Source organism: Macaca fascicularis, chromosome 5 (genome assembly GCF_037993035.2).
Source record: "Macaca fascicularis isolate 582-1 chromosome 5, T2T-MFA8v1.1".
Classification (NCBI taxonomy): Eukaryota; Metazoa; Chordata; class Mammalia; order Primates; family Cercopithecidae; genus Macaca; species Macaca fascicularis.
The window spans coordinates 141,073,753-141,100,691 of record NC_088379.1 but is presented as its reverse complement, the minus strand read 5'-3'; positions in this window follow the sequence as shown (position 1 = coordinate 141,100,691).

Genomic DNA, 26,939 nt, shown 5'->3' with positions numbered 1-26,939 from the left:
ATTACAAATGGTTATTTTAATACTATGTGTAAATTTCTATGTAAAAAATCTTTGTACTAGACAGATACTATTTTTGCAAAGTGAAAAATATTATTTTAAAACATGAAATAAAAATAACATGTAAAAATATCTTTTTTATAAAGAACAAAATTTGTAGCTTTCAAAATATATACTTAGGTAGAGCTAAGCTTAAGTTTAGTAAGTAATTTTATCTGCAATATACCTTCATAGTCTAATAATATACCATATAAAGCAAACAAAAAAATTATGAGGTAATCCCTGACCTTGTAGGAGATTAAACTCATTATAGGCCTCACAAATGATCTATACTTTCCTATTATTTATTTATTTATTTTTTAATATTTACTTTTTACTTTTTTTTTTTTTTTTTTTTTTTTTTGACATGGGGTTTCACTTTGTCACCAAAGGTTGGAGTGCAGTAGCAAAATCTTGTCTCACTGCAGCCTCAACCTCCTGGGCTCAGATGATACTCTCACCTCAGCCTCCCGATTAGCTGGGACAACAGGGGTTTGCCACCACCCCTGGCAAATTTTTTGTATTTTTGGTAGAGATGGAGTTTTGCAGTGTTGCCCAGGTTGGTCTCCAACTCCTGAGCTCAGGGGATCCATGATATCCAGCCTGCTCTCCTATTATATTCCGGTATTGATATACACTGAGGATTCAATGATGTGAAAGAGAGACACAATCTCTTTCATGTGAAATATTTTGCAGTAACCCAATTAATTTATACAATATAATAGTAAGAGAATATATTATTGGTTTTCTGCAAGTATCATTACTTATTATAGAAGTATATGCACACACATATCTGTCCTAATTTTGTGATATAAAATAGATAGAAAATTTCTAAATCATTCAGCCTTCAGGTGCTCATAATTTTACTTCATTCTATTTATAATAAAATAACTAGAGGGGTAAGTAAGGATGTATGAATAAGGATATTCAGCACAGCTTTACTAAAGTAAAAGCATCTAAGCACAGAATGAAAATCAACTTGTTGATTTCCACAGTGTATTTCTATAAAATAATAATCAGCTACTTAAAATAATGACATAGAAAATTAATGATATAGAGTTTCTATAAGAGATGAAACAGTGAAACAAGCAAATTGAAGAAATACAAATAATTTCAGACATTTAAAAATGTAAATATATTCCATTTTAAAAGCCTAAATAATCATATGAAAATATTTATAATTGTATATATTGCTGGGATTATGTTATTTTAATACTATATGTGAATTTCTGAGTAAGAATCTCATGTACTAGTGACATATTACTATTATTTTTTCAAATTGAAAAATAGGATTTTAAAATATACAATAAAAATAACACGTAAGATATTTTTGGTAAATAACAAAATTTGTAGCTTTCAAAATGTATACTCAGAGAGAACTAAGCTTAGGTTTAGCATGTAATTTTATCTGCAATATACTTTCCAGATATTAAAAAAAAATTTCTTTAAAGATTTTTCAATATTTAAAAGTTTAATTATAATAAACTTATAATAGGAAATTTTGGGGAAAAAAGGAGAACTACACTATTATTTTACTTGATATTTAAGATCATATTATAGTTTATGTAAAATATTGATTAGATAGCCATATTTTTGCATGAGTGATTATCTCTTTAGTGTGTGGAAAGGAACATTTTATGACTCAGTACATTTGTCAGAACTACAGTATATATACATAGATGCTTAATTGCTCTACTGACTCATGATTCCTCTTAGCCTTATGGAGAGATATTTTTGCTAATTAAAAAATTAATCACTCCAAGTAACTCAAAAATTATTCAGGAAATATTTGAAAAACTTTAAAATATAAAGGTGAAATTGTTAGTAGTTTATAGTCTCTGCACTTGATCTCCTGTCTACATCAACACTTAAACATTAAATGTTTTCTCCTACTCTGTGTTCACTCAGAGGTAAAAAATTAGTTCTTCCAAGAAACAAAAACCACTTTCTTTGGACCCTTTTTATTTCCCCTATGTCAGTGAAATATCTTCTGAAAATCTAAAACAGTGTTTTGTTTAAAAATGAAATACAAATGCTATTTTGATTGCTTAATGTGATGACTCGAGAGAGAGATCACTAAACTATCAATAATACTCTGTATTATGAGATTCAAGGATAAACTAGAAATACACATTTTGTATACTTTTTTCCTTTTTGAGGCTAAAAAATGTGTTTATCCTATTAACTCAAAACAAGATTTTTCTTTGCCAATATTTATTCTTTTAGAAATACTTTTAATGTTACCTTTTCAGGGTTTGTAATTTTTCAATCTAATATTTATTAAGTATACTGCATTAAGTAGTAAATGAGAATGTGTAATATTGCCTCCTGTAGTCTGCTAACAAAATAGTGTATTACTTTTTCCCAAACCAAGATGTGATTTTCAACAATATAATTGGAAAGAATAGAATGCAATTAAATAATAAATGTAATAAATTAACATTGTAAAAGTATATAATTAGTAATTATTTTGGAAGAAAATTTTTACTTGTTCAATCAGTCAAATTATTAGAAAAACAAAAGCAATAAGCACATTTGGATTTATGTATGCTCAGTTTATTACATGAAACTTTTCAAAAGCTGAAAAGCTTTTCCAGGTAGATTTATACAAGATATATTTCTAAAGTATGGATGCATACACATACACACACACATACACACACACACCACACACACATTTAAGGCTATAAATTATACAATATTAATGATTTCTGATTGAATTATATCAATCAATAGCAAGTACTTGCAATTTGTATTTTTAAATAGGAATATATTAGCCCTTTATTTTATTTCATTTATTTTTTTGAGACTGAGTCTTGCTCTATCACCCATGCTGGAGTCTAGTGGCGCAATCTCAACTCACTGCAACTTCTGCTTCCCGGGTTCAAGTGATTCTCCTGCCTCAGCCTCCCAAGTAGCTGGGATTAATGCACCTGCCACCAGACTCAGCTAATTTGTGTGTTTTTAGTGGAGACGGGGTTTCACTATGTTGGCCAGGCTGGTCTCGAACTCCTGTCAAGTGATCCACCGCCTCAATCTTCCAAAGTGCTGGGATTACAGGCGTGAACCACCACTCCTGGCCTAGATTAGGACTTTAAATCAATGAATTACAAAATGTATGGCTTAAAATTTATGTTGTCTTAGTGTACACACTATTTTTCAATATAAAAACCTTGTCATGTCTTTAAAGCTTAAACACCAGCAAATATAACTGTCATGAATTAATAGTATATATAAATGAGCCATTTATGTATTTATGTAGATGGCATATATAAATCCAAATACACACACACACACACACACATACATACATGTGATTTTCATAAATTCAAGATAAGCCCCTAGGTGGCCTTGATGACCCATGTCTTCCTCCCTTTCTCACTTGTAATTTCAGAATAACGGTAGAATATGCTGAGAATGAAACCTCCTGAGATAAGGAGGAACTGATAAGAACATCTCAAAATCCTCATCCTTCTTAGAACAGGATGTCCTGCAGTGCTTTAGCCCAGCTTGCCCAATGGACCCCCGAGTATAAAACCCCGAGTGGAATGCTTTTGGAGTCCCTCAGCTGCAGTATGTTGTGGGGTACTTACAGATGAGACTCCATCCTCCCTTGTCAGCTTTTCTCAGCCTCAAGAGACTGTTTATCATCATGAATTCTATAATTTTATTGACCCTTGTTTCCTATCTGTGAGTAATAAAATTTATTATTTTAATTTGCATGTGTTCTGTTTAAACGAATTTGTGCAAGTCAGTTGATAGTGATGCATGTTATTGGAGAGATGTTTAGAGTCTTTCCCTGGGGTGGATACCTGTGCCTGGTGAACCTACTTCACAATATGTTTGTGCTATTAAGGTAATTACATGTATATATTTTAAAATATCTTTGTTATAAACATAGAGTTAGAAAGCACTGCAAGACTGACAGTAGGAAAATAAAGCTTACTTCCTAATTGAATATAGTGAAACTTTTAGAGCAACAGCACCCAAAGTATGTTTGGCAAAACACAAATTCCCCGAGATGGTCTAGGAAAAATAGACGTGTAACATCAAATTCTTTGGGGACATGTGGCATGGAGTATAGGTGGAGACCATCACATTAAAAAGATATCAGATATTTAGGAGATGTGATCTTTGTGGTTTTGGGTCTGATTGGTTGTCGATGGCAGTTCCCAGATGACTGGCTTATGTAAGAAAACCTTGACTTTGAGTAGAGAAGAGTTCAGTGCTAGAGTGGAAGTAGGGTGGATAGCTCGGAGGATAGTATAAAATGAATTATCTAGAAAATGCATATTGTTAAAATTTACTTCATATCAAATCAAGGAGTAAGTAACCATATCAGACATTTTGGCATTATTCACATCATTAAATCTCAAACATTGATCGAATACTAGATATTAATATTAATATTAAGAATTTACATTATAACAGCTCCTAATCTAGATTAGTAAAACTGAAATTTATATTATCAAACTAAATTTACTTTGCGATTAAATCATTAGCCACAAAAATAATGGATAAAACAGGGATGCTTACTGTATCTAGACTTTATTCGATTTACTCTGTTTAAATATTTATGACAGCAATACTTGTTTTAGCAAGTTTTATTTGATTATAATACACATAGACCAATACTTCCCAAGTCTACATTTTCTACCCCATTTGTGCTTCTCATCACATTTTTCCTGGCCTACTTGTATGAACCTTAACTTTCCTCTATTTTGGGTTCGTTTTGTTTTGCCTTCCCTTTGCTTTTGTTTTTCTATCTTGTTTAAAACAGGGTCTTTCTATAATTTGCATTAGATTTCATTTCACATCAGTTTTGAGCTCCTTTATCTATGTACCTTGTTAAGGAATTATTTCTCCCAAGTTTGGTTACATTCAAATATTGCTGAACTAAACAATGTTTTAACAACTGTAAAACCTGTGCATACTTTAGGTTTTCGATGGAATGAAATATTTACTACATTTCAGTTATAACAGTGCATTATTTTCAAACCCTTTTATTTTAATCAGTATGTTGAGTACTCCTTTAAAAATGTAAAAAAAAAAAAAAAAAAAACTAGAGAAAAGTGGGTTGGTGTTTGAACATAAGAATTTATTTGTTCTCTAATGCTGTATTATATTTTTAATACAATTAAATAGGCCTGATGTAAAATATTATTCAACAGAGAAAATGCGAACAAAATTGTTTCACTGCAAATTTGGCTCAATTATTTTAAAGGTGGGAAGTATTTTATTCAGTTTTGGGTTTTAAGCCTTTTGTTTAAACTTTGAAACATTTCTATATAGTTTCAAGAAAATCAATAAGTGAATACAACATTTAGCAGAAAACATAAAAGCAGGTAACAAAAATACTGATATAAGCATTTTACATGTGTTAAATATAGTATTTTTAACATAGATACAAATTAAAATGTTTTGAGTAAGAAAAATCACTGATTAGTAAGCTCATTAATAATTAACATTAATTCAAAAATTCTTTTACTTAATTATTTTTTATAAAGTATCTTTTAAAAATTACCTGAAACTAATTTTTTCATTGGTAAACAATGGTAACATAGTCTGAGGACACCAATGTGCACATTTTTAATATACATAAAAATCTGCAGAGCTGGAATCAAGAAAAGATATAACTAAACTTTTATTTTGATAATTAAATCTAATCATTATTTTTGCCTACAGGACATACACTTCACACTATATAGTTTAAGGAAATTATGCATTAATTTTGATGTATAGTCATTAGGATAACTTTGGAAAAGCACATAATAAGATAGTGATAAATTGTGTTTTTAGGAATATCACTTAAATTTTCTTCATTCAGGAAATTTACTATTCATAGAACATGATTTGGAGCTTCTGTGATATTTATAAAATTGTTGGCATATATTTGAAGTAAGTTGCCAGATTTCTTTCTCTAATTCTGATAAACAAGGCTGATGGAAATAAACATACACACACACTGTGTATGTTACATGAACTTCCCCATAGCATTCTGCTAATCAGAAATTAATTTATGCTAATTAGATATTCTAAGACGACTGAATGCAGTCAAAGGGGAGATTAGGTCTATCAATCATTGAAATGATAATGTGAAAGCAATTAATTAATAAAAAAAATTCTTATCTGCTGGGTGCCAAAAGTTCTAAATAGTGATGCCTGTTCATCATAGGAGGCATAGTAAATAATTCCCAGGAATATTTCCTTTTCTCCATTTGTGTTAAACAATTGTTTTATCAATGAAAACTTCTTCAAGTTGCTTTCTACAGTGGAATAATTGAGGACAGGATAAATTGGTACTCAACATCCATTTCAAATATGGTATAATGAACATCCCATAGTCACTGAAGACTCATAGGCTTTGGATACAAATTCGAGTTTGCCAATAAGACACACCTGCAAATGTTTTGAAGGTTTAAGTGAGTCATTGGCATCCTCCTTTGATTTTGGTTGTTTCTTTCTGGCAAGCCAGGTTCTAGAGTTATTGGGGTTTTCTGCAGTGGTGTTTTTGTGTGCTGTTATTAGTTTTGAGGTTCTGAAAGCCAATTCAGTACACAGCAGCTTCTAGATCTTGGGATCACGGCTGCTGTAACAGGCTCTCCAAGTCAGCAGTTCCAGGCTTGCACATCCCCTGTGGAGATGACTCCCCTGGACAGACAGTTTGTTAGTGCAGTTGTGGGAACAATTGTTGAGATCCACCAAATTTTCATCTCTTCTGATGATTTTGTGCAATCTTAAATGCATTTGTGTTTCAAATAGCTAGAGTTGTTTTTGTTTCCTGAAAATAATTACTGATGGTTCAGAGTTATTTTTTAGTTGATAGGCGGAGCTAGAGTGTAAGTTGGCGTGACATTGCAGCAAAAGTGTTGAAGCAGTGAGCAGAGTTTAATCAATGTGTGGAAGATTTTTGTGCTTTCTCTGTCCCACCTACTTCTGTGTATCCTACCTTGCATCATCCTGGCTTCATTATTATTCTATCATATATTTCAGTGTCCTCACACTTGTATTACAACAGAAGCAAACAATAAAACTATACTTTGTAGAGCTAAATCATCATCATCATAATGATGGCTAAATTATTATTTTAATTAGATTGAGTTTTTAATTTATTTTTAATAAGGTGTAACTGGCACAATTGAAACAACCATAGAGTCAGTCACTTGCTAAGTTATTGAAGTAGGTTGGGCATTTCAGACATTCAGATACACTATAAAACAAATCAGCTTAAATGATGGATAAAACACATATATTAGAATGTGAATTCCCTCAGTGAAGGGCATCTTTTCCCTTCTTTTGTTCACTTTTCTGTACTTAGGGCCCAGAATTGAGTGTGGCACAAAATAAGTACTCAGATATTAGCTGAGCGAAAGAATATATGAATGACAGTTTGGTATATTCTCTTTGAGCACTTTTATTCACTAGAACGATGTCTAAGTGTGTCACTAGCTGGAGGATACAAACAGCTGTTGATGCTGAACAGTAGAGAATTCTAGTTGCTGCTTGAGATCCTATGAAATCAGAATGCTTGGATGTAGGCCTTACAAATATACATTTTAACAACGACAAAGTCTGAATGTTAATTATTGTGGTAAAACTTAAGACATGCTGGCCCTTTCATCACCTGTCTCTGCTTTTGCATTCTTTAAAAACTAAAATTTTGAAATAATCAATTTTCTGTGTTTCCCAGTGATTTTGTAAAAACCTAAATTCATTGGTGTTTCAAGTAGCTAGAGTGAGAGAGTTGGCATTCTTATTTTCTCTATTAATAGACCAGTTCAGACTTGGCTTTAGATTCTTCTTTTCCCATGAAATTTTTAACTTTATAGCCATCTGTGGGACAAATATATCATTGGTTCTCATCTTCCTAGGCTTATGCCAGCATATTCTCATTTTTTTTGTCACCTGTAATTTCTTCCTCATGTATAAAAATTACCTATTCTGCTTAGTTATGGACTGTAATATTCATAAAAGCACTATAACTATCAGCAGATTTGGTCAAAAATACATGCTTCAAATCTGTAGCACTTTTACATTTTATGTATCTTCTAGAAGACTACCTCTCCCAATGTAGGGATACTTAATCTAACATAAAGGAAAAACACTACTTAATACAAACTCCTATTATTTCCAGAGATTGAGAGCTAACCTGTTTATGACACCTGGTCAGTTCCTATTCTTGATGTTTTCTTCTTCAGGTAAAAATACAAACAAACTGTAGTGAAGAAACGGCACTAAAGTCAATCACCATGTAACCTTGATTTACTCACAATAAAATGTAGTTTCTGACAGGGCGTGGTGGCTCATGCCTGTAATCTCACCACTTTGGGAGGCCGAGGCGGGCAGATCACGAGGTCAGGAAATCTAGACCATCCTGGCTAACACGGTGAAACCCCGTCTCTACCAAAAAATAGAAAAAATTACCCGGGCGTGGTGGCGGGCGCCTGGCAGTCCCAGCTACTACTCGAGAGGCTTAGGCAGGAGAATGGCATGAACCCGGGGTGGGGGTAGCTTGCAGTGAGCCGAGATCGCGCCACTGCACTCCAGCCTGGGTGACAGAGTAGGACTCCGTCTCAAAAAAAAAAAAAAAAAAAAAAAGTAGTTTCATTTCCCTACATTACCCTTTGTAAAACGTTTCGTAATTGGTCATTAAATCAGCTTCTAACTCCGGGTCTAAGTAATGATACAAAATTCCAGGATTCCAGTTCTAGTCTCCTTTTTTACCAGCTGTGTCACCTAAGAGTGGCAAATTTTTTTCTGTGTACCTCAGTTTTGTCATGGTAAATGGGGCAAACCTACCTGATAGGACTGTAAGGACTGTGAGTTAGTAAATGAAAGCTGGTTAGGAGGGTGCTTAACATACAGTAAGAATTATTCAGATATTTTTATGTTAATAAGCACACTATCACCCAATGTCACCTATACCATATAGCTATTTATTTACTTTCTCTGATAAAAATTCTAGTTATATTCACTTCATCAGCCTTTACCCCATAACATCACACACTTTCTCTCATCTCTCTAAGCCATTTCAATGTCAAATTGAATCCTGTGTTCTTTGTGATTAAGATCATAATTGATTTTTCTGAATTAAAAGAATTTATTATATAGTAAAACTTACATTTAAAATCGAATTTGACACGTATTTTCAAGAATGTGCAATTCTTGAAATTTGGGGGTTCAGAGGTCTATGACTACACTTGTTTATTATGTTCTTCATATACAGTTGTTCTCATTTATTTATGGTTTGCTTTCAAGGTTTCAGTTACCCATAGTCAATTGCAGACCAAAAAAGAAAGGGAGAGAGACCACATTCACATAACTTTTATTGCAAGATATATATATTGTTCGTTGGTTGGTTTGTTTGTATATTAGTCCATTCTCATCCTGCTGTAAAGAATTGCCCAAGACTGGGTAATTTATAAAGAAAAGAGGTTTAATTGCCTCACAGTTCTGCATTGCTAGGTAGGCTACAGCAAACCTACAATAATGGTGGAAGGCAATGGAGCAGCAGTCACCTTCTTCACAGGGCAGCAGGACAGAGTGAGTGCAAGCAGGGGAAATGTCAGATGATTATGAAACCATCAGACCTCATGAGACTCACTCATTATCATGTGAACAGCATGGGGGAAACCGCCCCCATGATCCAATTGCCTCCCCCTGGTACAGCTGTTGACACATAGGGATTACGGGAATTACAATTCACGATGAGATTTGGAAGGGAACACAGAGCCAAACATATCAGCTCATTTGTTTTTTGAGACAGGGTCTTTCTCAGACTGAAGTGTAGTGATATGATCAAAACTCACTGCAGCCTGGATCTCCTAGCTCAAGCAATCCTGCCACCTCAGCCTGCCTGCTATCTGAGAATACAGGCAAGCACAGCTGTGCCTGGTTAATTTATTAACTTTTGTTGTTGTTGTTGTTGTTGTTAGAGTCTGGGATTTCTATATGTTGCCCAGGCTGGTTTTGAACTCCTGGACTCAAGACATCCTCCTGCCTTGGCCTCCCAAAATGCTGAGATTACAGGCCTGCCCTGGCCAATATATTGCTATAAATTGTTCTAGTTTGCTATTAGTTTTTGTTGTTAATCTTATACTATGCCTAACTTATAAATGAAATTTTATCATAGTTATGTATATACAGGCAAAAACATAGTATATATAGCACTAGGTACTGTCCATGGCTTTAAGTATACACCAGAAGTCTTGGAATACATCTCTTGTGAATAACAAAGGGACTAATTTATTCTATGTACTCAATTTTTTTGTGTGTTTGCCTGTTTTGTATATAGGTATCTGACAAAAATAGTTTCTAGTGCAGTTGTAGATCTGTCCCCTTTCTTTGTAATTCTGTTCATTTTTACTTCATGTTGTAACTTTCTGTTGGAATATTCCTTTTAATGTAATTTCAGAGCACCATTTATCTCCAATATCTATTTATTTTTAGTCTATTATCATACTATTAAAGCTATACTGGCTTCCTTTTTGTTAATATTTTGTCTTTATTGGTTAATCATTTTTAATTATATTTTTAATTTACTGTCACGTTTGTGTCATTAAAAAGTAGGAATTCTAAAAATTATCATCTGAAAATTCCTCTTTTAATCAACTAGTTAAATCTGTATTTATTCATAGTGATTACTGAACATTTAGATTTGTTATTGTTGGCTTTTTTAATACTTATCATGTCATTTTGTGTGTGGTGTGGAATAGTCTCTTATTTCCTTCTTTCCTGCTTCTTGTTACTTTGATAACTTTTTAATTTTTACTGTCAGATAATATTTCCTGTGTTTTATAACTCTGGAAGTTAACTACTTTAATATAATACTTAATCTTCTTTCTTGTATTTTTAACATGTATGTTTAACTAAAAATATCATGAAGTCAATCAACCTGTCTATGCTCCTCCAGTACTTTGAAATTCTACTATAATTTATAATTCTCATATCCCCTTTCAGTCTGTCATGTTATTTATTTCTAATATATTAGTTATTATTTCTTTTAAGCTAACAACCTTTTAACTGATTTTTATTTATATTTATCTAAACATTTAGTTTTAGCCTTCCTCTTCTGTAGAATTTTTTGGTATCTCAATTTTTCCTGGAGTTAGATTTCTGTATTGTGAAGCTCCTGCTTTAGTTTTTCAGCAGGGATCTGGTAATGTTAAATTCTTTTTGCTGAGAATAAACTGCTTATTCTACAATGACAATTTAACTGGAACACTGGTTACATTTACATGTTTGTTTTTTATCTTTTCAAGTTCTGTACAATGTAACCAGCTGTGGATTCTGTTGTTTTTGTTTGTTTGCTAGTTTTTATTATTTTGCTCAAAAGTTATTTATCCTTCAACGTAGGAGTAAAGATTTATCTATAACATTCCATTTATACAGCAATTCTGGAAATTTCTCATATACTATCTACTGTATTTAGCCTAATAGCCTAGGAAATCTCAATTATTGCTATCATAGTAAGTATATATTAGACCTTCACAATCTAGTCCACATTTTTATTAATATTTTTCTACATTTTATTTCTTTCACTTTGCAGCAATTTGATTAAGGACCTCAGCTCTATTTTCTAGGTCACTATTTCTTTGGTAATCAATCTAATTTTAGTTTTGAAGACTAAGTTATTCCCGCCCTGAAGTTCTATATGTTTTTCCTTTTCAAATCTGGCAGGTAGTTTTAACCAAACTTGGTGTTTCTGGTTAGCCTCTATCACTTTCCATACTGTCTATCTTCATTATAATTTAGAACATTTTCATTTGAAATGTTACCTTCCATCTCTCTCCTTCCTTACCCTTTAAAGTCAATTTTAGAACTATCATTAGTCTTTACAAAAAAACATATTTTGGTTTGATAACACTTTACATTGTAACTTTGTTGTACATATTTCTATGCTTACATACATTGTTTCATTCTCTATTCTTCAGAACTTCTTAACATAAATGTATGTCTTGTTAATTCTCAATATTCTTCTTTCAATATAAGCATTTCAGGTAATTGCAGGCTCTCTAATTTCTATTTTAGTGGTATTTTACTCATTTTTATATGTACCCTTTTCCATTTAAAGTAATACATATTTCATTTTTGTTATGACTTCTTTGTTAGGAGTTTTGTGATGTCTTTTTTAAGTGGTTTGAAAAATCATTTTTTTCTTATTTCAAGCTTAGACAATTGTATTTTGATAAGCCACTCTAGATACCAATTCTGTGAAATTTTTTGATATTTTATGGTCAGAATTTTTTTTTTTTTTTTTTTTTTTTTTTTTTTTTGAGACAAAATTTATCTCTGTCGCTCAGGCTGGAGTGATCTCAGCTCACTGCAACTTCCACCTCTCAGGTTCAAGAGATTCTCCTGCTTCAGTCTCCTGGGTAGCTGGGATAACAGGTGCCCACCACCACACTTGGCTAATTTTTTGTATTTGTAGTAGAGATGGGTCTTCACCATGTTGGCCAGGCTGGTCTCGAACACCTGGCCTCAAATGATCTGCCCATCTAGGCCTCCCAAAATGCTGGGATTACTAGGGCGAGCCACCGTGCCTGGCCTCAATATTTTTTGGTCAGATTTTCAAAATAAATCCCCCAAGATGACTTGGCATCACCTGCTGTTATGTGTAACCAGATGCAATTTGATATACAATTTGATAATAATTGCAAAAATAGCAAAAAATGTATAATCTGCTTTTATCAAATTGATTAGCTCAATAGTGTTAACTAATGTTGTTCAAAGTTTAATACATCATTGTTTTTGCTTTGTTTTATTACCTGTCGATTCCTAAGAAGTATGTTAAAACTACTCTTTATGAAAATACATTGTATTTTCTATCCTATTTTCTAAGAGACTTTTATTTTAGCTTGAATTACTAGGTAAATATAGGTACACTTTTTATACATTCCTAGTAAATTGAAATTTTAATTGTTACTTCGTGGCACTCTCTCTAGATCTCACATAGTAATACTCTTTTGAAAAAGCTCTTGATGTATAAAACAACACAGAAAATTGCACAAATCAAAAATAAAGAGTTCAATAAATTTCTACAAAGTGAATGTATGATTGTAACCAATACTTAAATAAAAAGGTAGAAAAATACTAGAGTCCCAGAGAACCCCTAGTGTACCACCCATCAGATAAGAACTGTGAAGAGTTTTAGATTTTACCTTTTTCGTAAGTTGACAAGTAAACATTTTTTCATGTTACTCGTGCTTTAAGATATATATTAATATCACATTCTCATTTAAATCTTCAATCTATAAGCAGCTATTGACAATGAGCACTTTTTCATCTATTAATGGTTCTTTTACTTTTAAAGTTTTTCACATATCTGGTGCGAATGCCCTGGATTTATGGATCACCTTAGGGACCACTGACATTTTTATAATATTGACTATTTGCAATCCATAGGTATAATAATTCATTACTTTTTCCATTAATTTTTTTAACTTTCATTAATTTTTTATCTTCCATTAATTTTTAATCTTTATATTATTTTCATTAATAATTTGTAATATTTTGTATAGGTCTTACAAATTTTTATTTAATTTATTTTTAGGTATTTGATGCTTTGATGTTATTAAAATGTATTGACATTAAATAGTAGTTTATTTTTACTTGTTAATGGTATGGAAAAACACAATAAATTGTATAGGTAACCTTGAATCCATCAACCTTCCTAAAAGTACTTATCTATTCAAATAAGTCATTTGTAGATTAATTGGAATTTTACTTACACAAGTATGTCATCTATAAAAGTTCTTTCTGTCAAATCTTACGTGTTTTGCTTCTTTTCCTTCCTTATTGTACTATCTAGAACCTCCGTATACTATTGAATAGAAGTAGAAATACCACTTGTCAAGTTCACATCTAGTTCTTAGTGGTAAACATATTAATGAATTAGTAACATATTAATAAATCCTACAAATTATACTGTTCTCCCCAAAATTTTTGTAGACAATGTATTAGGTTAAGGGAATGATTTATTTCCAGTATGCTAGTAATAATGACATTGACCGGGTTCTTAAATTTTAGCAAATAATCATTCTGCATATCTTTTGTTATAGTAAATTAGGTTGATTGACTTTCCAAAGTTTACAGAACCTTGAGTTTCTTGAATAAATCCAAATTTTGTCCTGATGTTTAATCTTTGTTTTAATTCACAATTCTAACATTTTTTATAGATGTTTGCTTTTTGAAGGATTGCCTTGTAATTTTTTTTTCTTCCTTATAATATTCCTGTCAAGTTTTGGCTGCAATGTTATGTTGGCTTTACAAAACAAGTTGCAAAATTATCCCTACTGTTCTATTTTCTGGAAAGTGTTTATGACAATTACTTTTTAAATGCTTGGAGAAAATACGCTTTGTTATTTTCTCATTTCATTTTCCATATCCCTGTTTTTCTCAGAGATTATGTTTATGAAATCAAATTACTCCATTTAGTATTCATTTTTAAACAAATCTGGCTATACATTGTCTGTTTTCAGTTGTCCAAAATTATTTGCTGTTATTTATAAAGGCTAAGTTTTGCTTGGGTATAAACTTACTTCAAGACATTAAAAAGATCATCCCATTGAAGTCTGGCTTCTATGCTTATTTTGAAAACCCATTGCAAGTGCTACTGTTGTTCTGTTGTTCATTTAATGGCAATGTGCCATTTCTTTCCCTGTGGATATTTTTAATATTCACTCTTATCTTTGCTTTTGATCTGTTTTACTATAATAAGGCTAGATTTGGTTGTATTTAAACCTACTCTTCTTAGGGTTTGCTTATCATACTGAATATGTGGCTTGACTTTTTCTCATAAGTTTGTGATGATTATTTCTTTGAGTATTGTTCCTTTCCCACAGTCTATTCTCTTTTCCTACAATTCCACTAATACCAACATGAGAACATTTGAGCATGCTCCAAATTTGTTTCTTTTTCATTTATTTCTCTCAGTACTTGAGGTTCTGCATTTTCTAATTTCTTATCTTCCTCTGTCTGATTCCATGTCCAATTTCCAATATTTAATTGAACTCATCCATTAAGTTCTAAGTATTAGTTAGTATGTTTTAAGAGTCTTTTAATATATTCATATTCTCTTGTGAACTCCCAATAGTGCCAACTATTTTTTAATTATTTTTAAAGACTTTCATCAGACTTACATGAATTCCACATACTTTTCTTGTATTTGCTAGCCATCTTGATCATTCCTAACACTTTATATTATGATTTTTTTCTGCATTTTATTTGTAATATGTTAGATATGAGATACATGTTCTTGCTTAGGTAAATATCTAATATTTCTTTTTTTAAAAAATTTTGCCCTCAGAGTTGTGTACATAAAAATAATGGAAGTTCTAGACAATTGTTTCTTTTCTCCATAAAGGGCCTATTTTCTTCACTTCTGTCTGCAATTGAGCTAGGTTGGGTATGTTTTGGCATTTGAGTAGACTAAAGTGATCTCTGCTTTGCTTCTGATTCTCAAGCAAGCATCTGAAAAACAGGGGAAAATTCAATTTTGCCATCAAAATATTCCACCTTAGCTCTTAAACATTCAGCCCCATTCAGGTTCAAAATCTTACAAGTATCTTCAGGGGGAAAGTCATGAGTCTGCCGCAGGTATTAAAAATGTTTATTACATAAACAATAAAAGTTTGTACTTGTGTGTGTACATGTTACAATTGCTGACATTAGCCTATGCTCTATGCTTATACTACATCCTTTTCTCACACTTTCAGCAATATATAGCTAAATTACACTAGTTCTGGAAAAAGAGAGACTCTGTGAAAAATTATGTCCTAAAAAATTAAGAAATATTGTTTATGAACAGCAACCTTCTACCTAGAAATAGAAAATTAAGTTAAAATCTTGGTTTTAAAATAATACGTGTGAAAATTCTATATTTCTGTCTGCCTTAGCCCAACATCAGATGCTTTGACCCCCTGAATGTACCCTACATTTTGTGCTGTAATGTTGCACTTACGAACAAGTCTAAGGATATGTATACCCTTATACCCTCAAATTTTCTAGCTAATTTGACGAAACTTATTTCAACGTAATTTTTCAAACAAAGTGTTGTTTTTAAAGTGACATTATTATTTGCCTCCCTAGAGTAAGCAACAATTTAATAGTTTGGTATTATATCCATAATATTTAATCATAACATGTTAGATGAAAGATACAACTCGTTAATATAAACTACAAACTCAGTGGTGGATTTGAATGTGAATTCAGTATCTGACTTTATACTCAAAATCATTGTGAAACGCTGCTTTGGTTTAAAATCCTACTGCATTTTTATTACCCCCTTTCTCATTCTCAGTATGGAACCTGATGTTGTATCATGGTGACATGGTGACACTTCCTTTTTTTTTTTTTTTTTTTTTTTTTTTCTTGAGACGGAGTCTCGCTCTGTCGCCCAGGCTGGAGTACAGTGGTGCGATCTCAACTCATTGCAACCTCCTCCTCCCGTGTTCAAGCGATTCTCCTGCCGCAGCCTGCCGGGTAGCTGGGATCACAGGCACGCGCCACCACGCCCGGCTAATTTTTTTGTAATTTTAGTAGAGATGGGATTTCACCGTGTTAACCAGGATGGTCTTGATCTCCTGATCTCGTAACCCGCCTGCCTCGGTCTCCCAAAGTGCTGGGATTACGGGCGTGAGCCACGGTGCACGGTGGACACTTCCGTTCTTTAGTAATAATAAAGGATATGTGAACACATGCAAACGCTGACTTTGACATATTAAGTAATACACCTAATGTATTCCATGTGTTTTATAAACAAATTAAGAATTAAACAAAAAAAAGTAAGGTATTCTTTTACCTGCATGTTTATAAAGATTTTGTATATATCATTTCATTTCAAGTACTATTAATATTTGCTAAATACAAATTTCTCTAATACATAAGTACTGTTAGTAGAGTTTTAGTTACCAGATAAATGAGAAAATTAAACTATTTACATTATATAACAGTTAAATTTAGAACAACCAGTTCATTATTATATCTAGCTGAATTTATATTTGGAATAAACCATCAACAGAATCTTTAAATAATAATAAAAATGAGGTGGATCTGATTAGGTGACAGCCCAGTAGAGAAATAATAAAATTATCTGTTACATGCTTGAAAAAATTCAAATCTTAAGCACCTTTCTCATTTTGTGGCTAAACCTATGAATATGTTTATAGAGAAAAAATGTATTATTTTGTTTAATTCTTAAAATACAGAATATGATTCTGTAAGTTCTTTTAAAAATGTTTAACCATACTAGAAATGCATAATATATTTTCATTCAAAATAATTCAAACTCTCATTCAAAATGTATTATTTACATCCCAGCGTTCTTTAAAAAGTAATTATCGATGTTCTGTGTATTTTTACAAAAAATACGTGGAAAAAAGTATTTAACATAAATTGCAATATAACATACCTATAATTCTGCAAGACTTCTCTTTACACTAATCGCTTATTTGTTAATTTCTCTAGTTAGCTTATTATCTTATGTCTTACATATTACTCCATAGTATGTCTATAGTGTGATTATCATTGTTATTTCCCACTCTCCAGATATTTAGGGAGGCTCTAGCTTTTTGTTACTATAAATAATCTTAAATTAACATCCTAGAATATACACTTCTGTGTTAATACAATTACACTTACCTAGAATAGATTCTAAAACATTTATTAATATATCAATGTATTTATTTATTTTAATGTGTATTGGCAGGTTTCCCTTCAAACTAAATGCTCCAGTCTAAAGCATTACCTAAGAAATTATCTCACACGAGTCAGAATGGGTATTATTAAAAAGTCAAAAAATAACAGATGCTGGCAAAGTTGTAGAAGAAAAGGAACACCTTTACGCTGCTGGTGGGAGTGTAAATTAATTCAACCATTGTGGAAGACAATGTGGTAATTCTCCAAAGGCCTAGAAACAAAAATACCATTTGACACAGCAATCCCATTACTGGGTATATATCCAAGGGAATATAAATCATTGTATTATAAAGACACATGGATGCATATATTCATTGCAGCACTGTTCACAATAGAAAAGACATAGAACCAACCCAAATGCCCATCAATGATAGACTGGATAAAGAAAATGTGCTACATATACACCATGGAATACTATGCAGCCATAAAAATGTATGATATGATATTGTTTACAGGAACATGGATGGAGCTAGAGGTCATTATCCTTAGCAAACTTGCACAGGAACACAAACCCAAATACTACATATTCTCACTTATAAGGGAGCTAAATAATGAGAATACCTGGGCATACTGAGGGAAACAACACACATTGGGGTTTATTGGAGGGTGGAAGGTGGAGGGTGGGAGAAGGGAGAGGATATGGAAAAATAATGAGTACTAGGCTTCAAACCTGTGTGATGAGATAATCTGTACAACAAACCTCCATGACACTAGTTTGTGTGTAAAAAAAAAAAAAGCCTGCATATGTAACCCTGGACTTCAAAGTTAAATTAAAAAAATGAAATTAAAAAACAACAACAACAACAACAACAACAAAAACATTTACCAGTGTTCAAAACCACATTTGAATGGTCCTTGTCTTAAAATAATATGTTAATGCTTAGATAAGCCAGTGAGTCCAAATCAGTAATGAACAGGTAGTAATAATAGTAACCAGAGATGATGTATTAAAATGTTCTTTTTTTAAAGACTATGTATCTTTTTCAAAATACCTGAAGAAAAATAGTAAAGAAATATACTGTTTAAACACAGATTCAATCTCTCCTAATAAAACATAAAAATAAAGACATAAGATTTGACTGTTTCCAAAGAACTTAACAGCATTTTACATGTAGTATTTTTTCACACATAAAGCTATCTTGCATCTAACAAGGTAAAATTTACAGTTAGTAGCATCTAGTAAAAAATCACCTCATAATAAAAAGTGAATCAATAAAAACTATTTGAAGAAATTGTTTAGATGAAAGTATTCCTAGACATTAAAATATATGACTGTATTATATATATTCAGAAACTAGATGAATCATTGAACTTATTAAGTAGAAGCATAGAAGATATAAAATAAAAATATGAAGAATAAAATTACAATGCCTGAAAAAATCCACCTGGTGGGATTTATGGAAGAGTAGACATTGTAGAAAAATAGGTAAGTAAACTTGAGGACATAGAAATAGAAACAATGCAAATAAAAGAGATAAAACAATTAAAAATAACAAAATATCAGTGAACGGCAGGATAATTGCAACCAGTCAATATCACATTGTTTTCTCAAAAAAATGAGTAAAGGAGAGAAGAAATATTGAAGATATAATAACCAACATTTCTCAAATTTGATAAGTGTAAACTCACATTTTCAAGTAGCTCCCCAATACCCCAGAATCCTCCATTCAAAAAAAACTGGATAAAATGATACTATGTCACATCATGATGAAATTGCTTTCAACAAACCATGAAAACAGAAAATTTAAAAATTAGAAAGAGAAAATAACACATTATACATTCAGAAAGCAGATTTCTCATCAGAAATAACACAAGTTGTAACACAATGGAGCAACATATTAAAACACTGAAAAAAAATAGTACCTAACCCAGAAAAATATTTTTCAAACATAAAGTTAAAATATATTTTTTCAGAAATGCAAAATTTGAAATCCTTCATTGCTAGTAGATCTCCACTGAAAAAATAATAAAGAATTGGTAAAAAAAAAAAAAAAATAGAAATAATGAATAAGACCTACTACTTGATAGCAGAACAGGTTAAATATAGTTGATAATTACTTAATTGTACATTTTTAAACAACTTTAAAAAGTGTAATTGAATTGTTTGTAACTCAAAGGACAAACACTTGAGGGGATGGATACCCTATTCTCTATGATGTGTTTATTTCACATTACATGCCTGTATCAAAATATCTCATGTACCCCATAAATATATGCACCTACTATGTAACTGCAGAAGTTAAAAATAGAAAAATAAAAATAAAAAATAAATAAACTCTTGCAAACAAAAGAAAAACACAAGATGGAAACCTGTATCTAAAATAAGAAGTGACAAATTCTTGAAATGGTAAACACCATACAAAGTATGAAGATTTGTTTTCTTAATTCTTATTTTCTTATTTTTTTAATATCAGCTTTTTAAAGCAAAACAATATATGGCAAGGCATTTTTTCATATTATTTAAACTGATTTAAAAGTAATAACAAAGGTGTGGAGGGAAAACAACTGAACACAGTTGTATGTATAGGGTGTGTTTTAAGGTTCTTACACAAAATCTCTCTTTTGTTTCATCCTTTCTTTCCTGTTTGGACTCTAAATTTTGAAATACAAACGTAATATATGTACAAAGAAGGCATCAATTACCTACTTTATGAAGTATTTCATATACAGAAAATTTATATAACATAAAAGATTCACTCTTATAACAGTATACATCTGAACAAAATTTCTGTTAAGTTTATAAAGAAAATTCTAGGCCAACATCCTAATACAGTTTTGTTTTAAGGATTAACTGAAAGAGAAGCTTATCCTAATTTAGGTTAGAGAAAATTCATATTTTCTATATGAATAAGAATAGGCCATTAGAAAAATAAAATATAAAAGTTACATATAAGTGGTTTCAAGGACAACTGCTACCATGGGCTGAAAATCTTACTTATACCACATGAAAAGGTTTTAATGAAAAACAGTAACCTTTCATCATGCCAAAATTGATATCAAAATTTGCATAATCAAATTCCTCAAAATCAAGGCAGAATATCTATGAAAAATAGAAAATGTTTGCCATACTTATTCATTCAGATTTCCTTTGATTTTAATTCTAATCATTTATCTGATAATGATAGTCCATTTGATGTCTAAAATCCATGGGTAAAATTAAGAAAATTTTAAACTGAGAAAAATGGCATAAGCTAAAAACTCGATGGTGTATTGTAAAGTTAAGTGGATTTGAGCTAGACCGACTTTGGTTCAGATCTTAACTTTTTAAAATCATAGTCATCACGTCTAGATAAGTCCCAAAACCATTTTGACTTTAAAAGCTCCTAACTAGAAATTGACATATAAATTTAGTTTGATTATTACATTAATGAATATATGTGAGATATCTAATACATAACCTTCCTTGTAAATAAATCAATCTGTATTTATTTTCAATTTACTACAGAGTTTCAAAGCATCTTCGAAATAAAAATAAATATTGTTACTGCTTTATGAAGTAAAGAATAGTGAGTTATTGAATATAAAATTAAACAAGGAGCATAAGAAATTAAATAAGTAGCATCTCTTTTATTGCTTTTGCAATTTTTTATAAGGATGTACACTTAGAGAGACCCAGGTTTAACAATTTTGAAAAGCAGAGAAAGTTCAAGATTTTTATTATAATATGGGGAAGACAAAGTTAACATTGATAAATATAGAATTTTAAAAATTATTTTCTACAGTGTTATGTCCACAAATAGTATTTGAAAATGATTTTGTAAATGAGCAAGCATTGTCTTTTGTGTAACTTTCAGCTAACTATAAAAACATGGTTACCTACTGACTTTGACTTCCAGAAAAAGGCAAATGTGGAAAAACAGACTTGATTTATTGTAAGAAGAATTAAATTTGAAGTGAGGGTTTTGAATAATAGCTACAGCTGAAATATTACCATAGGATAGTACTTACATGAGTACAGATGGGTAAAACTTTTTCCGTGGAGATCTTAACCACTTAGACGGAATGTTAAAACACATGGTTAATGGAAAAACTGGAATAGTTGCCTTGCCTCACTAGATTCAGTTTTTCTAAGAGACTCTCCCTGTTCACTTGGACTGTGAGATGAAGAGGGAGAAAGTAGTTAGTAAGGAAGGTCAGTTATCTAAAGATTCACTTGATTATGTATATAATTATCAGAAAAAATTCTCAGAATCATAAATTGTCTACCTGAAGTTTTGTCTATAATTCTAAGGTTGAATTTCTAAATTCTGTAGCTACCCTTCTACTTGGAAAGATTAAAGAAGCTGTATATTGGAGAATTTTCACAACATTTCCTGATTTATCACAACTTATTTATAAAATTTGTGAATCTCTTAAACTCAAACATGTGACCATAATGCTAGTACAGTGCAATTTGAAACTTATAGTAAAATGTAAGTTATCCTTATTTTTCAATTTTAATTGTAGAAATATATTAGGTGTAAAGGTCACTGGAACAGAATACAATAACTCTGAAAATCAAAAGCATATTCATTTATTGAAAAAAAATTAAGAGCATTTAAAATAGGGGAGAAAGTGGTTAATCATCCAATAACTAGATACTGAGCCAATGATTACAAAAATTATTTTAATATTTGGAAAACATGCATTAATTTGACTCCATAAATCAAAATGGTTTTATTATAGAAAAAATAATTAAAATGAAAAATAAGAAGAGAAAAGTAAGAGAATAATATACTTGAATAAGTTTATATTCTCAGAATGGCAAGGGAATTCTAAAATTCTAAAAATTAGTAAAAGTGAATATTACTAAATAGTATTATTAAGTTTGGCTCTGCAAGTTCCAAAACTGTCTAAATGCAAATATATATAGTGAGAAATTTAAATAAAATAGAAAAAAACATAAACCAAATTTAAAGAGAACAACCTCCTTGAGAAATATTCACATTATATAACAAAAAATTAGATAAGGAGATCTTCTGAATTAATTCAAGCCAATGGTTTATTCTATAATATCTATTAAACTATCAATCAGCGGTTTGCACTTAAAAAAACACTGTAGTGAGAGCCAGATTTCTGGTTATAATGCTAATGCTCATTATTTTTGCATTAGTGATGTGTCTTGAGTCAGTCACTTAATAGCTATGTTCTTAATTTCATTATTTGCAAAATGAAATTTTAGACTGAATGATTGACAACTTTTTTTTTTTTTTTTTTGAGGCGGAGTCTCCCTCTGTTGCCCAGGCAGGAGTGCAGTAGGGCAATCTCCGCCCACTGCAAGCTCTGCCTCCCGAGTTCAAGCCATTGTCCTGCCTCAGCCTCTGGAGTAGCTGGGACTACAGGCGCCCTGCTAATTTTCTGTATTTTTAGTAGAGACGGGGTTTCACTGAGTTAGCCAGGACGGTCTTGATCTCCTGACTTCGTGATCCACCTACCTTGGCCTCCCAAAGTGCTGGCATTACAGGCGTGAGTCACTGCGCCAGGCAGACAGCCTTTTTCTTGTGATAATACTATATAATTCGTAGTAGTGGATAACTCCATAGGTGTTGAAATAGAAGCCATGCTTCTCATCCTTAGGACTTTACATTTCAGCTGAGGTTATATAATAATATATGTGCACACAATTACTGCTAGTTGTAAATAAATTCCAAATATGTGTAATTGTTAACATCTGCTCTAAGAATTCAGAAAGAATAAATATATTGGCTTTGTTATTTGTTTAAGAAGATCAGGAAAGGATTTACAAAAGTTCCGATAAGTGAGGAAGGCATTTCAGGGTATTGAATAATCAAAGAGATCTTGAGGAGGCAAGCTGAGTCGTGTTCCAGGACACAGAGTGGATGTGGTTGACTGAGGGTGGCCTCAGATCTCCTTCCCAATCCTAAAGTCACATTGTTTATAGCCATAATATACTAGCATTACTCGGAAAAAATAGCTTAGTTACCATGGAAAAAGATGAGGTAGAAAGCAACTCATATTCTAAGGAATCAAGACATTGCTGGTCATTAATACACTGTCATTTAAATGCCTTTGACATATCAAAATGTTAACCTGTATGTGTGTGTGTGTGTGTGTATTATATATAATATATATGAAAAAAGATGAGGTAGAAACCAACTCATATTCTAAGGTATCATGACATGGCTGGTTGTTAATACACTTTCATTAAATGTCTTTAAATATCAAAATTTTAACCTGTGTGTAAAAATATGCATGGCTAATATGTGAAAGCTGTTGAGAGCAAATTCTAATGTTTTTGAGAAATACAAACAAGATCACATTAATTATACTACATTTCATAGGTTTCTTCACCTGTCTTATTCAATTAGTAAAATGATTTTGCTTTCTAATCTATGTCTGATGTCATGGAGCTCGATAATCTCATGTAGATTCACATGGCTTCAAAATACAGAGTCAAGTCAAACAGTAATATTCTGTTCTATCTCTACTTAAAAAAGCAAAAGATATGACAAAAATAAAATAATATATCATAGGTAACTGTTTTTAATTAAAATTATTTGGAATATTACATACTTTTATTTTAAGGTTTTATTACAAGCACAGATAAAATGTTACCATTTAAAACAAAGAAAACCAAGATTTTCTCTCAAATATTGAAATTTTGAAAGTAATTGATAAAAGATTATAAATGCTAATTTTTATTTAAAGTAACTGGAATTTCAAAGAATATTAGTTATATTTAATTCTCTTTACATACCTGAAAAGAAAAATTTGGCACTAAAGAATGTCAAACAATTGAATTGTATCCTTTTATGTTTCAATAAGATAAAACTCAAGACTACTTGCCATGGTCCTCTAATTGCATTTCAGTTTATATATAGGGTGTGTTTTAGTCTATTCTCATACTGCTAATAAAGACATACCTGAGACTGGGTAATTTATAAAGGAAAGAGGTTTAATGGACCCACAGTTCAGCATAACTGAGGAGGCCTCACAATCATGGTGGAAGAGAAACAAGAAGCAAAGGCACATTTTGCATGGTGGCAGTCAACAGAGCTTGTGTAGGGGAACTCCACTTTATAAAACTCTCAGATCTCATGAGACTTATTTCCTATCACAAGCACAGCACAGGAACAACGTGCCCCCATGATTCAATTACTCCTCACCAGTTTCCTCCCATGACACATGGGAATTATGGGAGTTATAATTCCAGATGAGATTTGGGTGGGGACACAGCCAAACAATATGAGGGTGGCAGTAAAACATGGAAAAAATGATATTACTTTTCCATATAAAATAATACCAATAAGCTATTATGTGTTTGCCTATGTTTTCAGATTGAATGTCATGTAATACCAAACATAGTGCCTGAAAATATGATCATTAGTTGAGAGCTGATTAAGGAAAACATATGCAGCATTAGTGCTCATATAACTTTTATAAAATTATACAGAGGACATTATAATGATTACCAACAGTGAAGTTTCATCTTCCTGCTTGGATTTATGTATATGTGTAGCTCTGATTATCTAAAAATGTATACAGTTAATGCAAGGGTTATGCTTAACATAATGGAAAACGTGACTTTCTCTTTTAAATGCGTCTGTCTCATTTTTTAGACTTTAAAATATGTATAAATCTTTAATTTTAGAAATTTCAACAAAATTTGCATCACAAATATAGAGAAAACTAAAATACTGTGCAGTTAATTCTGAATATGTGAGATCATGGAGTAGGTGAAAATATGTTGGTCTTCCAGAAGGTCAGAACAAAAGTTATATATCATCTAAATATTTTATCTGGGATCTTTTAATGTTTCATCCTTTCAAAAAAAATGCATGACTATTGTTTAACAAAAGTAAAAGTACCTTCCATACATCAGATTTCTAATCTGGTTCTAAATCAAAATAAATTTTAACTTGGGCATTTAAAAAAAATGTTACTTCCACCAAAACTGCTAACTTCCTCTAGTTATCAAGTTTTCCATTCAGATGTCTCTTATATCTCTTACAATTCTGAGATTGAAGATTTTAACAACAAGGTTGATTGTCTTCCCTTCCCACTGATGATGTTACATGATTAGTACCATTAATGGCACCTTCAATTTAATGCTAACGTGAATAGACTGTATCTGTAATTTTTCATATAATAATTTATATGTTATCAAATTAAAAACAGATAATCAAGAAAGTATGTCAATTTTTTTCAAAGATGAAAACTAGTTCATAAAATTATAGTTAAAATGAAAACACATTCAAAGGTTGAATGAAGTATGATCGGATCCTAGGTTGAGAAATGTAGCTTATTTAACATGCCAAGTAATCAACATTTTTATGTTTTTAAGGCAGTTCCCTATGTTTCCACATTTAATAAATTTAAAAAGTATTAATTGTTTTCCTTTACTTTTGAAAGTGATTATTCACACTGATTTGCCTACGCTTTGGCTCCTTAGGTTGGAACTGGGTCTAAAATGAAAAGAAATAGCCAAGGGTATGGCAATTTGAGCAATCTGGCATAAAATAATAGCAGTTGACACTGAAGAATCAGTTGAGATTCTATTACCTGAAAGCAGACATTGCAGTAATCTGGTGTTCCTTTTGTTCTGGACAACAGCATTTACTCTAGAGCCAAATGAAATGCTTTCTACTGCTCTCTTAGAAATGTGCAACAGAGTTCTTTGGATAAATTTATCTTTAAAGTCTTGAGAACAGCTAACTCCAGCAGTCAATTCCCGGCTAAAGTGGCATAATCTCTGGCAGCGTACACATGAGCATATAAAGATTGTTCTAATAGTTTATGGTATGCAAATATAACTCAACACTCGATAATAGAGAAATGTTAATGTTTTATATTAATTTTAATATTTCAAAAGAAAAAATAAATACCCAATTAAACATAACATATATTTCATCTTTTTAATCTTTGTTGAAAAATTATACTTCATATAATCTTTAAATTTTAAAAATTTGCCAATAATTACTTTCTGTGAAAATAATTTATGTTGGCCAAATTATGTTTGTAATAGCCACTATTTGAGAAATTAGTTTTAAAATACAAAAATAAATGCCTTCGGGAGATTCAACATGTAATTATAGTCCCACTACTTGTTATATCCTACTTAATGTGCAAATAAAATTGTCTGTATGTTAGGAAACTAACTTTAATATTTGTCTACCCAAAAATCCTCCAAAGTTTCCCCTTTTTTCTTGGAAATCCAGGTTCAGAAGAATGGAGATAGGAGTGAAGAAAAGACATATAATTTTATG